Below are 15,729 nucleotides of genomic sequence, written 5' to 3'. Positions count from 1 at the left end.
TTATTATCTATTATAGTCATATCATATAGTTGACCATAGGTCAATTCAATCTCAATTCTGAGTGGTTAGTATTCTGACTGATTGTATTATTTGAGTTCATTGACTTGTTTGTTACCAGCTTACTCTATGGACTGGCCCATACTTACATCTTGGGAACTCAATAGTATAATTGAGTGGGAGTGTTAATCATAGATATGAACATCTATAGCTTCTGATGAATAAGTGAAACGATAGTTTCCTTTTAGTTTGGTTAAATGTGCTAAATGATAGAGATCTCATTTCAGCAATTAATATTAGTTTATTGAAATATCATTTACAAGGAACTAAGTGTTTTAAGGATAAAATACAATGAGGGGTAAAACAATATTTTAGTCCCATCTCATTGTAGACCGTCTATAGAGGATTGAGTGACAATTATGGTTGTAACAATGGATAATTAATAATGTATCTATATTGGTTATAGAGCGTTCTATGAATTCAAGAGTGCAATTCCGAGTCTTTAGTGGAGTCACGAGGAATTAATAAGTTAATAAATTTATTTGTTAGATTTATGATAACTTATTGGATCTTGATTTCATAGGCCCATGGTCCCCACTGTACTTTGGATAAAATTATCTAGATAGTCTCAATTAATTGATTTAATTATCAATTAGAATTATCAAATTTGACCAGGTCAATTTTGGATAGTTTCACAAAGTTATAAAATTTAGAGAAGAAAAGAGAAATTAGGGAAGATTTATTAATTAAAATAAATTGGTATATAAATTAATAAATAAGTTTAAATCAAGGTTCAAATTATAAATAATTAATTTTATAAAGTATTTGAATAATGATTTATTTAATTAAATCAATAGAAAATAATACAAGCCTTGATTTTAAGTCCAGTAGACTTATAATCAAATGGGAAATTTCATGGGCCTAAAGCCCATGATAATTTCGACCTAGGGTTGTTAATTGACTATTATTTTATTAATTTTTTAATTAAATACATGACCTATCTGAGTCTATAAAAGGAATGTTAAGAGATAGTCGAAAACATAAGTTGAATCACAAGTTTCTGATAGGTTTTAGATTCTCTCTACTTCATAAGTCCTTTTCTAAGCCTCAATTTTTCTCTTCTATTCTTCTTCTCTCTGTATCTATCTCATGTGTTGAGCATTGTCCACCCTAGTCTAGGTGATTCGAAGAATACTTTTGAAGGTTGTGAAGAAAATTGAAGAACGATTCAGTTTCTTGGTAATACTCTGCGACAGAAAGGATACAAAGGTTAGAGAAACTGAAGGAATGACTCATTCATTCCATTGCGTATAATGTAAGTGTTCTTATCATTATTTCTCTTTGAATTTAATTTTAGAAACATGTTCTAAGTTGTCTCATATTAACTTGTTTAATATTAGATCTATATGAAAATAAATAAAGATCATGTATAAGTTTCTCAACAACTGGCCTCAGAACTTTTGGTAATCTTTATTTTCATGCATAAACATGCTAAAATTGAATTATTTGATGTGTTAAGTAATTGGGTAAATTTCATGTGTTTTTATGATGCATATTGAATTTTATGTGATTATTAGCATATTTGGGTTATTTTGTTGTGTTTTCTTTGAAAATAATTTGTTTGATGTAAATCATGGTAAAAACTATTAGAAAACGTTTTTGGCTTAAAAAATTGGACAAATTTTATGAAAAAAAAAATTTCTCGGGCAGTGGCCGCGGCCAGGGTAATAGCAACTAGTGGTCGCGGCCACCATAAACCTTTGGCCGCGGCCAGTGCATGAAAAATGCCTATAATCGTCCCATGGAAGGCGGCTAACAACAAGGCGCGGTACTATCTGTTGATTAGTATGGTCAACACTCTGAAGACAAAGATGGAGAATGTCAAGACGGCCTACGAAATCATGGATCAGCTCCAAGACATGTTTGGTGCCAAGTCGGTGCAGACTCGTTTTGAGGCCACCAAGAAATATGCCAATGCTCGGATGACACCTTCTTAACATGTTCGCGATCATCTGATCAAAATGACAAACTACTTTCAAGAAGCTGAACTGCATGGAGCAACAATAGATGATGAAACTCAAGTCGGCTTAATCCTCAACAGTCTCTCTCCAGATTTCCTGCCATTCACCACCAACTATGTGTTGAATAAACTCAACTATGGTCTGACGCATCTCATGAACGAGTTTCAGACTTTTAAGTCTATCATGGGTGGACCAAGTAAGGTAGGAGAAAAGAAGACAAGTACTACTACTGCTGCTGATCCAGCTAAGGCTGAAGCTAACCAAGTTTCGTCTTTGAAAGCTGGAAACAAGAGGAAATATAGACAAAATAACAACCCCAAGCCTGCAAAGACGAGTGCACAACCAAATGCACAGACACCTAAGGGGAAGAACAAGAAAAACAAGAAAGGTAAAGGTAAGTGTTTTCACTGCAAAGAGAATGGGCATTAGAAGCAGGATTGCCCCAAGTTTCTAGCAGCTAAAAACAAAGGTAATGATTATAGTTCATTTATCTTGGAAACGTGTGTTTTAGATAATGATAAATCTATTTGGAGTATTGATTTTGGATCTACTAACCATGTTTGTAACTCTTTACATCTTCTTGAATCGTGGGAGGAAGTGGACGAAGGCGGCTTAAAGCTTAGAGTTGGGAACGGAGTGTTCTTTGTGGTCCAAGCTAGAGTAAGAGCTTGTCTGAAGTTCAGAAATAAGTTTTTAATTTTAAATGATGTATTTTTATTCTGGATTTTAGTAGAAATTTAATTTCAGTTTCTATGTTGCAATTAGAACAATTTGTTATGACTTTCACAAGTTCTAATATATCTATTTCTTTCAATGGATCACAATTGTGTATTGCATGCTTGGAAAACGAGCTTTATATTCTGCGACCTAATGAACCCATCGCTCTTAACAATGATTTATTCAAAGTAGCTGAACCTAGGACCAATAAACGTCAAAAGATCATAAATGACAACATGACATATTTATGGCATTTGAGACTAGGTCACATTGGCTATGATAGAATTTGAAGACTTACAAAGTGTTATACCCAGATTTCGAGCCATAGTAAATATGACCTCGAAAGCTGAGTTCGCATTAAATGGTCTCGTGAGGGTTAGGGTATGCTCTACGATTGTAAACCGAGCCTGCAAAGTATGATACATGACCTCGAATGTACTGACCTCGAAATGATCTCGATCTCGAAAGATAGCTCTGAGAGCCCCTCATCTTCGGGAACAACTTCGGAGCAGGGATATTGAGCTCGATGTACTATCTCGAAAGCAATGTTAGCTCGGGAGATGTCAGTGGCTCGCACAATGACGTGAAACATGAAATGCTGAAGCCTTGGAGATACGCTATGACCACCTTGAATATCTACAAGTATTGTAAGCATGAGATGTAATCCTCATTTATTGATATAAATCCCCAAGAATCGTGGGATATTATTTAGTCAGTTATGCGTTTCCTGATCTATGGGGGACGTTTCCTTATATATCTGATTATTGGCATTTAAAGCCATTTATTTTTATTCACAAAAGAGTAACTACCCAAAATATGTGGGATAGTATTCTGCATCCTTCTCTATAAATAGAGAAGCCATGCACCATTGTAAGGGACCGAATTTCTGATTCTTGAGAGAAAACTCAGGAGAATTCATGCTAAAGAATTGTTCAGAGATAATCTTGAAATTAATAACAGAGACTCGTGGACTAGGCAGATTTAACTGTTGAACCACGTAAAAAACCGTGTTTGATTCGTTTGTTTATTTTTGGCCATTGTCTTAAATTGTTTACGTGCTCTCTTCTTTTATCTGTTGACGAAAAACGGCGTCAACAGTTTGGTGCTTTCATTGAGAGCCTCAAGCATCCATCCCGGAGAGATTCATGGCTGCAAACAATCAGAACACTCCTGAAGGAAATTACTCAAGGCGTCCTGGAAAACAACCAATGGAGAACCCGGACGCTGAAGAAAGGAGTGGGCCCTCTGATTCTCGGGGACCACCTCCACAACCAAAGGATGAGGACATGTACTATAACCCTGAGCGTTATGTCCCTATTGTAGAATTGGAGAATCGGCAGTTGAAACAGCTGCTGGCAGATGCCAACAAACGTAACGAGGAGTTGACTAGGACAGCTGCGGAGGCACAGGTGGCTGAGCCCCCGCTTCCGCGCGAAGACCAAGTCCCTCCTCCAAGGGACGTGCACGTTCCTCCCCGGAGGCCCCGTGGACGTCCACGAAAAAATGCTGCCACAAGGAGGCCAGCACAACCTCCAGCACCAACAGAGCCATCTGCTCCTTCTAGGCCTCAGAGGAGTACCCGAGCTCGGGTCCCACCTAATCCACCTGTGGGAGTGCCTACAGGAACTGAGAACAACCGAGCTCCTGTCGAGGCTCGGACTCAGGTTCCTGGTAGTGCACCAAACGCAACTGGCCCGTCTCGGGCAAATTCTGGACCCTCCAGGCCAAGGCAAGGAAGACAACCACCGTCACCTATACGGTTTCCTCCGTCTCCCATAAGATATCCTTCACCTCCCCGCAGAAACGCTCAACCTGGACGAGATCAGGATCAAGGGCGTACAGGGGAAAGACAAGGAAACAGGGAGACGTTCCAGGGGCGGAAAGGCGCGCCATCCGAGAGAAGTCAGACGTCCCGATCTCGCACTGCAGAGACGAGGCGGCGTAGAAAGGATCCACCACGAAATGACCGATCGATGAGTTTCACCAGTGATGAGTCCGGAGAAACTAGGTCTGTCAGTAAACACGACCGGGGTCGTAAAAATACTGGAAATCACAAGAGCCATCCCGACCTGCGCAATCATCTGAATCAGAGCAGGGGAAAGGGAGATCAGACAAACCCAGATCTTAGGAATCATCTGAACGGGCGTAGAGATCCCTCACGGAGACGCGAGCCTGGGATCGCGATTAACGACTGTCAATTCCAAACACCGCCTAAGGACCCAGTACAAGAAAGGATCGATCAGCTCGAAAAAGCCTTTAGGCTTTTGAAGAATGAACGAGGAAACGGTCGATATGAGGACTCTGATGAGGAGCTCGAGCCGTTTGCTCCCAATATTTCTAACACTCAATTCCCCCAAGGGTTCCGGATTCCTCACGTCCCAGCGTTTGAAGGAAAAACCGACCCATGCAGCCACCTGAGTACATTCAACACTATCATGAGAGCTAGTAACGTGGGTTACGAGCTCAGATGTATGTTGTTTCCGACATCATTGGCCGGACCTGCCAAGAGTTGGTTCGAGAAGTACAAGAGACATTCTATAACTTCGTGGGATCAATTGTCTAGAGACTTCAAGAAGCAGTTCCGAGCTATGATGGGAGTCAGACCCGAAGCATCCACTTTGACTAACGTCCGACAACAATCGGGCGAAACACTGAAGAGCTACCTGACAAGATTTAATCTAGAGGTCGCCCGAGCTCGTGACGTGGATGACAGCGGGCACTTGATGGCCATCCGAGCTGGTGTTTTACCCGGGAGTGCCCTTTGGGATGACATGCAAGGGAAACCGGTGAGGTCGATAACCGAGTTTAACAGACGGGCGCAGAAATTTGTCAATGTAGAGGAGGCGAGGTCAACACTCAAGGCGACCTCGCAGACCGAAACTACAACGATAAACATTAACTCCGCCTTAACCTCGGTTGACCCAGCAGCTACACAGCCTACCTCGGAGAATCCTTCCAAGAGGAAAAAGAACGAGGGAAATAATCCCGAGGCTAATGGAGGAAAGAAGAAAAAAGGAGAAAGGTATTTCTCCGTATATAAAGTGCATACCGAGCTCAACGAGTCTCGGGAAAACATATACCTGGCTAATGAAAACCAGGTCCCCTTCAGGCGTCCGGACCCTATGAGGAATCAAAAGTCCAAGAGGGACTCCAGCAAGTATTGTCGATTTCATAGGGACACCGGCCACACAACTGATGAGTGCCGACAGCTGAAGGACGAGATCGAAGGATTGATCTCGAGAGGTTATTTCCGGCAGTATGTCAAAAACCAGAATACTGGACAGGCTACTGCCAGCCAGAGAGTAGCCGCGCTTCCGGCATCGCAGAATAATAACTCCCGATCTCGGGATGAAGACAGGCCTCCGCCGATAGATGGAGAGGACGTAATAACCATCTCGGGAGGTCCTCATCTCGCAGGAGGGGGCAGAAATGCTCAAAAACGATATGTGAATTAGCTGAAGACAGGGGACGGATCTCCATACGAACCCGAACCAAGGGCACCAAAAAGCCAAAGGGTTGAAACTCAGCCTATAACCTTCACCGAGGAGGATGCCTCCCATGTCCAGTTCCCTCATCACGATCCACTCGTCATCACCCTACAGCTTGCCAACAAAAGAGTGCGCCGAGTTCTCATAGACAATGGGAGCTCAGTTAACATTCTTTATAAAGCGACACTAGAGAAAATAGGACTCTCCCTTCGCGACCTGAAGGCTTGTGCAACCACTTTGTATGGCTTTTCTGGAGAAGGAACCGCCTGTATGGGGTCCATTGAACTCCCTGTGACCTTGGGAGACTATCCAGTCTCGGTAACCAAGATGATGGAATTCGTGGTGGTAGAGTTACCATCTGCCTACAATGTACTGCTCGGGAGACCCGCCCTGGTCGGGCTGGGGGCAGTTTCATCTGTAAGACATCTAGCCCTTAAGTTCCCAACTCCAAGCGGGGTCGGAACATTGAAAGGAGATCAATTGGCAGGAAGGGAGTGCTACAGCATTTCCTTAAGGGGAAAGAAACAAACAAGCGCGCAAGCACTCGTTGTCATACAGAATAAAGATGGGACAGTTTTAAAAATTGATGAGGAGATCGATCCAAGGATTGAGGAGAAGGTCGACCTCCAACCTTTGGAAGAGCTCGAAGAGGTTCAGCTCGAGGAAGCTGATCCCTCAAAGAAAGTGAAGGTCGGTAAACACCTCCAAGACGAATCAAAATAGCAATTAATTTGCTTTCTGAAGAAAAACTAGGATGTCTTCGCGTGGTCGCACTCTGACATGGTGGGAATAAGCCCTAATGTAGCGAGCCACGCATTGAATATAGACAAAAGCTTTCCCCCGAAGCAGCAAAAGCGAAGGCAGCTGGATGAAGACAGAAAGAAAGCACTAAAGGAGGAGGTAGACAGGCTGAAAACAAATAATTTCATAAGGGACGCTTTTTACCCGGACTGGGTGGCCAATCCAGTGTTAGTCCCGAAACCCAATGGGACGTGGAGAACGTGCATTGACTACTCAGACCTCAACAAGGCCTGCCCGAAAGACTGTTTTCCCCTGCCGAGAATTGACCAGCTCGTAGACGCCACGGCGGGGCATGGTCTGATGTCGTTCATGGATGCTTATTCTGGGTATAACCAGATTCCCATGCATGCCCCCGACCAAGAACATACGAGCTTCATCACAGACAAGGGGCTCTACTGCTACAATGTCATGCCATTCGGACTCAAGAATGCCGGAGCCACGTACCAGCAGCTCGTAAACATGATGTTCTCAGAGCAAATTGGGAACAACATGGAAGTTTATGTTGATGACATGCTTGTAAAGTCTCAACTTAACAAAAACCATGTTGATGACCTCGAAGAGTGCTTTGGCGTGCTCAGAAAGTACAACATGAAGTTGAATCCTCAGAAGTGCACTTTTGGGGTGTCTTCAGGGAAATTTCTGGGTTTCATTGTCAACTCTCGTGGAATCGAGGCTAATCCCGATAAAATAAAGGCCCTGATCAATATGCCTTCACCTCGGAAGCATAAAGATGTTCAAAGCTTGACTGGCAGGATGGCAGCTCTGGACAGGTTCATTTCGAAGTCAACGGACCGCGGTCTCCCATTCTTCAACTTATTGAAAGGAAGTAAAAAGTTCGAATGGACAGATGAGTGCGAGCTAGCCTTTCAAGAGCTCAAAAGGCACTTAGCCGAACCACCCATCCTATCGAAGCCTGAGACGGGAGAAGTACTGTTCTTATACCTCTCAACAACCGAACACGCGATAAGCGCGGTGCTCGTCCGAGAGGAAGAGAGAATACAGAAACCCGTCTACTACATCAGTAAAAGATTACTGGGGGCAGAGTCAAGGTATCCACTGATGGAGAAGCTCGCCCTCAGTCTGATCCACTCATCTCGAAAGCTCCGCCCTTACTTTCAGGCACATCCTATCCATGTACTAACAGATCAACCACTAAGGCAAGTCTTGTCCAAACCAGAGGCATCTGGTCGACTCCTTAAGTGGGCTGTTGAGCTCGGACAATTCGAGATCACCAACCATCCGAGAACAACCATTAAGGCACAAGCGTTGGCAGATTTTATAGTGGAGTGCACCGGTACAGCCGACGACGAGGTAACAACCACGGCCCACGAGCTGTGGAAACTTTACGTCGACGGGTCGTCAAATGAAAATGGAGCGGGGGCAGGAGTTATTCTGATCACTCCTACAGGGAGCAGATTTCACTCTGCTTTAAAGTTCGGCTTTAAAGCATCTAATAATGAAGCTGAGTATGAAGCTTTACTTGCGGGACTACGAATAGCAAAGGAGCTCAAGGCCAAAGCTATACATTGCTACAGCGACTCCCAGCTCGTAGTTAATCAAATCTTGGGAGAGTACCAGGCTCGTGGCACAAAAATGGCAGCTTATCTGGAGAAGGCAAAATCCGCATTGGAGTTTTTTGAGTTTTATGCAATCGAACAGGTTCCCCGAGAACAAAACTCAAACGCAGATGCCTTAGCTCGCCTCGCCACCTCCGCCGAAAATGAGGAGCTAAATGTCGTACCTGTAGAGCACCTGCCAGCGCCCAGAATTACTGAGCCTGACAAGGAAGATGTGTGTATGGTCGAGACAGAGCCGACCTGGATGAGCCCAATAGTTGAGTACCTCGAAAATGGAATTCTTCCAAAAGATCGAAATCAGGCTCGGAAACTAATGTATCAACTTCCCCGTTACACCGTCCTGGACGGAAGGCTATACAGAAGGGGGTATTCCATGCCATTGCTCAGATGTGTAACTCCTCCCGAGGCAAAGAAGATTATTAAAGAAATTCATGAAGGGTTCTGCGGAGACCATACCGGGGGGCATAGCCTGTCCAAGAAGATTATACGCCAAGGATATTTCTGGCCAACCATTAGAACGGATTCTTTCGAGTTCATGAAAAAGTGCGACAAATGCCAGAGATTCGCCACGATACCCCGAGCTCCACCTTCCGAACTAACCATGTTGACATCCCCGTGGCCTTTTGCGGTATGGGGCATCAACCTCATAGGCTCACTCCCAACTGGCAAAGGAGGAGTAAAATATGTTGTGGTCGCAGTTGATTACCTCACAAAATGGACGGAGGCTGAACCATTGGCGACCATAACTTCGAAGAAGATCCTAGATTTTGTGGTAAAAAACATCGTATGCCGATATGGAGTGCCAAGAAAGATTGTGTCTGACAATGGAACCCAGTTTGATTGCGACTTATTTACCAACTTTTGTAACAAGAACGGTATAATAAAGAGCTTTTCGTCAGTAGCTCACCCTCAGGCGAACGGTCAGGTCGAAGCCGTTAATAAAACTCTCAAGAGTTCCTTGAAGAAAAAGTTGGAAGAAGCAAAGGGACGATGGCCTGAGGAATTACCCCAAGTCCTTTGGGGATATAGAACTACAGCTCGGACATCAACTGGGCATACCCCGTTTTCTCTAGCATACGGCTGCGAGGCAATGTTGCCCATTGAGGTCGAAATTCCAACGATTCGAACTCAGACTTACGACCAAAGTTCCAATCATACTCAACTCGAAGAAACCCTAGACTTGATCGAAGAAAAAAGGGAAGAGGCTCAGCTGAAAAATGCTGCTTACCAGCAACGGACCACGAGATATTTCAATAAGAGGGTTCGAGACCGAAAGTTCGGAGTAGGAGACCTGATTTTGAGACGAGTATTCTTAGCAACCCGAGATCCAGCAGCTGGGGTGCTCGGGCCGAACTGGGAAGGACCATACCAGATAGAGTCAATCATCCGACCGGGCGTATACAAACTTGCGAGATTAGATGGGAGCCTGATACCTCGAGCATGGAATGGCGAACACCTTAGACCATATTATCAATAGTGTAGAAAGTGTCGCCTGTAACCATGATTTTCCGTATTTAGTGTGTTTTCGAATTTCAAATAAAGGGTCTACTTTGTTTCACATGTAATTTATTTTTATTTTTGCAATCTCTCTTAATTTAATAACCTATTATCACACTCATAGGATATTAAGGGGGCATCATTGGTATACATACCACCAGCTTAAAAAATAAAAAATATACATAAAGTACTTGGATATAACCAAGTACGCGATGTTAGATAGTTCGGACATAACCGAATCATCAAACACAAAGTATTTGGACATGACCAACTGCGCGAGCTTAGATAGTTCGGATATAACCGAACCATCACGAGCTTAGATAGTTCGGATTTAACCGAACCATCAAAACCTAGATATCTGGAGTTAACCAGATGTGTAGACACAACAGGTTTGGAACAAACCAGCCAAATTATCGATCGATGACAAATGGGAGCCTAAACCTATTGCGAGATAAGTCAAAGTCGAGGCTGGAATATCTTAGAAATATAGTTTCGAACTCTTAACCTCGGAGCTAAAATACTGAGGATGAGGAAAAGTAACTAAATAAAAAAAAAGAGATATAACCAAGTCATTCATATTACATACCATATAAGTACTTTCGAGTTCATGGTTGGAGTAATATCCGACCTTGATAAATAACGAGGTCGGAAACGGATAATCCGAATAAACTATGCATGAATGCATCGAACTTCGAGCTTAAAATCCAAACTATGTTTGTATGCATAAATAAACATAAACGAGTTCATCAATTATAAGAATGTGCAAAATATTTCGAGCCAAGAAATGTAAAGCATGTAAAAAATTAAATTAGTTAAAGAAATTGTATCAGCCCCATGGGCGTAATTCACAATAATTACATAAGAGGACGCAGCCCCAATGACTGATCTTCCCGAGGTCAGACTCAATGAAGAGGAGTCTCCTTGGCCTTCTCAGCGGCACCGGACCCCTCAGGACGAATAGCATGACTACCCTCCTGAGCTCCCTCCGAAACGGTACTCGGAGCAGCTTTATCCTTCTCGAGCTGCTCAGCCTCTTCCTTCTCGAGCCGAGTATTCCATCGTTCGAGGAAGGACGCCTCGAGGGGACCCAAGAAACTGGTGTCCAGTTCTTCGTTATAAGCCCACATCCGGTACATGGCTGAATCGACCACCGTTTCCTTCTTTTCTTTGAACTCGGCAGTAAGGCGGGTTTTGATATCCTCCATAAGGTCGAGGGTGACGGCCTTGTCTTCCTCGAGCTTCTTATTGGTCTCCCGGAGCTGGATGTTATCTTTCTTTTGCTCCTCGAGTTCGTTTTTCAGCTTTCCGAGCTCCTTGGCCATTTCCTCACGCTCCTTAACCACTGCCTCGAGCTTAATGTTCGCCGCCTTCAGGTCGTCATTCGCTCTAAGGTGGAGGTCCCTCTCCTCTTGGGCGAGGGTCCTGCTCGAATGGACCTCGTTGTTCAGCTCGTAATTGAGCTGGGCAGTGAAAGCAAGAGCCTAAAAAAAGGAAGAAACCATCTTTAGCCTCGAGACAGTATGGATGTAAGCAAAGGGAATATAGGATACTTACCGCGGCAGTGTGCTCGATACTCTTCTCGTACAGGACAGTGCGGTCCCGAGTGCCAGTTAGACACTGCCACTGAGGAGCCTCGAAATTGCCGTAGCTCTGGCCGATCCGGGACATTACGTCCGAGATCAGCGTAGATCCGTGAGGACCGGCAGCATTATCCACCACATACGAATCCATATGGGTGGAGATGGTTAGCTTCTGAGCTCGGGAAGCAGAAGGTCTTTTGGCGAGCTGGGTAGAAGGTATTTGACCCGCCACAGGAGGTTGGGATTCGGCCACGGCAGCGATACCGGTCTGCGAGGCCGGCGCCACCACAGAGACGACGGCCTGCGAGGGTGGTATCGTCGTGGGGGCGTTAGTCTGGCCAGTCGACGCAGCAGCAGAGCTCGAAGCCGGCGGGGGAGGAGGAGGCGTTTTCCTAGATTTCTTGGAGCCTTTCCCAGGCTGGCTGGTTTTCAGTCCCCCTGACCTGGGGCGTTTGCTCCTCTTGGCACCCGCATTGTCGATAAGGGCGTCGAGGTCGGAGTCCATATCACCTGCACAAGTCATCACAGTGAGTCAGTAAAAGAGATAAGTTACTTCAACACTATATATAGAGTGGTGGAAGAAAAAACCTAACTGGAACTTTTCCCCGAGCTTGAGCTTGGGGACCATGAAATTCCCCCGTCTTCAGAAGAGGCGGGGGGAGGGCCTTCCCTATAAGTTGGTGATAACCTCGAAAGGTCCCTATAATCATTGGTCCCATACTGCACAGCTATCCCATTCCACATCTCGTCTGTGGTATACATAGTGTCGTATTTCCCGAGCCCACTATCAAACCTATGGACACAGTCATCTACCCAACTCCATATGTAGAAGTGGTATCTATCCTGTGGGTACGAGACTAGTCTATTGGGCCTGTGTTTTAATAAAGTGGGGGACCACATTCGCGAAGTAGGAAGGGTTTTACCTCCATCAGAGTCCGAGCTCGAGGCTTCGTCATTGGCCTCATTTCCCGACCGCGGACTTCTCGAGCGAATTGGGAGAGATGCTTTCCTTTCCCTCCTCGGAGGAAGGATGCCTGTGGGCAGAGGCACTTCCTCCCAGCGTTCATATTTTTTACTGGACCAGTCAGAGGTTGACTGGACCTGTCCCAACAAGCCACAAGCTCGAAGCTTGTCCTCATGTAGCAGAAATGAGAGAGACCTCCTGCCATAAGGGAGTCGGAGCAGGCTCTCTCTGTGCTCCTTCATTGTCTCGTCAGGGGTGGGATGCTGAAAGTTAGCTGAAAGGCGAGATACACTTCAACTAAACATGGATTCAAGGGCTAAAGATTCGAGCTCAAAAATAGAAAGTAACGAGAATACTTACGAATTCGCCTAAACGAACGATGTCGAGACGGGAACAGACCGTCTGTCCAGAAAAAAGCCCTCTTGAAGTCAGGGGGATGGTTCGGAAGGTCTTCAAAGATTTTTGTCTCTTTGGGGTAGCTCGAAAGATAGTAGAAACCATCTCCTCCCCGAGCTCGGGAGGGATTACTCTTCAAGAAAAAGAGATATAAAATCTCTTGGGGTGAAGGTCCTGTCCACCCTTGCTCGTGAAACAAGGACCTCAGGGAAGACAGCACCCTGTATGAATTGGTGTTGAGTTGGAATGGAGCCAACCCAACAAAATCGATGAAGTCTCTGAAAAAGGACTTCAGGGGCAACAAAGCTCCTGCCCTTAGGTGTTCTTGGCTCCAGGCCGCGTATTTCACACTGGAATCGCGGCCCCCAGGAGCGAAGCAGCTCCGTTCATGCCTTGTCGGAGCTCGACAGTTCAGTGTGTCCAACGAGCTAAGGCCATGAAGGGCCAGGATGTCAGTTATCTGGTCGGAGGTGGTAACCGAGCTCTGGTAGAACTCGGCTTCAAACATCTCCCTCCTATGCTGCGAAGACGAAGGCTCCGCCATTAAGGAAAACTGAAGTTCCCCCGGGTGGAATGCTACCGTGACTTTTAACGCGGGGTCGAGGGGAACTGACCTAGGTCCGGGGTTAGGCTCCGGATAGATGGCTTCCCGAAGGACCTTTCTCTTCTTTTCGATGACTTCGTCAATCTGGCGACGATAGTGGGCTCGAATGTCTTCTTGCTCGCGTGCGATCTCGTACTCTTTAATCCGACGCTGGTTCCGGGCAAAGATCGATTCCGGGCTCGGAGATTTGGGCTCGTAAGGAATTGCTCGTAATGACCCCCACCGTTTTTTCGAATTCTGTGACATCTAACGAGAAAGAAAAAATGGTGAGGGCCATGCATGCAAGAATCACGAGCTCGATGGATGAGCTCGGAGATCTAATGACAAAAAACTAAATATTAAGACCCTCACTAAAGAGTCAGAGCGCGTAGTCCACGGGAAAGGAAAAGGAGCGTGGATAATTTCTTTTTTGAAAATCCCGAAATTCAAGGGAAAGGAGAGTGGCGGTTAGCCAGGAAAAGCGTTTTTGGGTGTCGTGTAATTGTCAAGAACAAGGGTTTTTACCCGAAAACTTGGTGTACAAGAAACATAGCCTAAAATTTTCAAAACCCAGAAAGTTGAAACGCCGGTCAAAGGACAAAACTGGGCATAAACCAGAGGCGAACATCCAGAAAGAAAATCCAGAAAAAATAAAACCTATCGGTTCAAAACCTCCTATCGCATCATGCTAAGAACACATACTAACGTACACAGCAAGCACAGTATGAAAAGAACAATAAAAATGGCGTACTTACACAGTGATGGTGAGTGCAGCGAAATCATCGAGTGGAGAAGAGGTTGCAAGAAAGAACTCACTGACTCGAACAGACCAGGGTTCCTTTGTTTTTTGGGTCGAGAAAACATGCACGGGATGGAAGCTTCTTAAGAAAGTTTCTGGCTTTCTTGTTTTTTCTTTTCTTTCTGGTTTACAATGAACAAACGTAAAGAAGGAGACGAAGATGAGATCTTATATATATAGGTGGGAAAACTAAATCAATCAGGAGCGTTGGTTAAAATCCTCAACAGATCGAATGGAGGGGAATCGGTGATAAAATGGCGCCGAAAAGCTGTCAGACGAACGATTGTGGGCGTGGTCCCAAGGTACTCAAGTACCTAAAGTGGGCAATACCCATCTGGCACGTGTCCATTTTTAAGAGTGTGACGGTATGGTTCCCAGAAAGAGTAGTTCAAAAGTTTCCTTCTCTTAGGACTCGAACAAATACTTTTGAGGGGGCAAAATGTTATACCCAGATTTCGAGCCATAGTAAATATGACCTCGAAAGCTGAGTCCGCATTAAATGGACTCGTGAGGGTTAGGGTATGCTCTACGATTGTAAACCGAGCCTGCAAAGTATGATACATGACCTCGAATGTACTGACCTCGAAATGATCTCGATCTCGAAAGATAGCTTTGAGAGCCCCTCATCTTCGGGAACAACTTCGGAGCAGGGATATTGAGCTCGATGTACTATCTCGAAAGCAATGTTAGCTCGGGAGATGTCAGTGGCTCGCACAATGATGTGAAACCTGAAATGCTGAAGCCTTGGAGATACGCTATGACCACCTTGAATATCTACAAGTATTGTAAGCATGAGATGTAATCCTCATTTATTGATATAAATCCCCAAGAATCGTGGGATATTATTTAGTCAGTTATGCGTTTCCTGATCTATGGGGGACGTTTCCTTATATATCTGATTATTGGCATTTAAAGCCATTTATTTTTATTCACAAAAGAGTAACTACCCAAAATATGTGGGATAGTATTCTGCATCCTTCTCTATAAATAGAGAAGCCATGCACCATTGTAAGGGACCGAATTTCTGATTCTTGAGAGAAAACTCAGGAGAATTCATGCTAAAGAATTGTTCAGAGATAATCTTGAGATTAATAACAGAGACTCGTGGACTAGGCAGATTTAACTGTTGAACCACGTAAAAAACCGTGTTTGATTCGTTTGTTTATTTTTGGCCATTGTCTTAAATTGTTTACGTGCTCTCTTCTTTTATCTGTTGACGAAAAACGGCGTCAACACAAAGGATGAGCCTTTGAGGGAACTCACCTTAGGTGAATTACTTGTCTGTGAATCTTGTCTAGAAGGCAAACTG

This window comes from Humulus lupulus, chromosome 3 (genome assembly GCF_963169125.1).
Source record: "Humulus lupulus chromosome 3, drHumLupu1.1, whole genome shotgun sequence".
NCBI lineage: Eukaryota > Viridiplantae > Streptophyta > Magnoliopsida > Rosales > Cannabaceae > Humulus > Humulus lupulus.
This window is presented reverse-complemented; position numbering follows the sequence as displayed.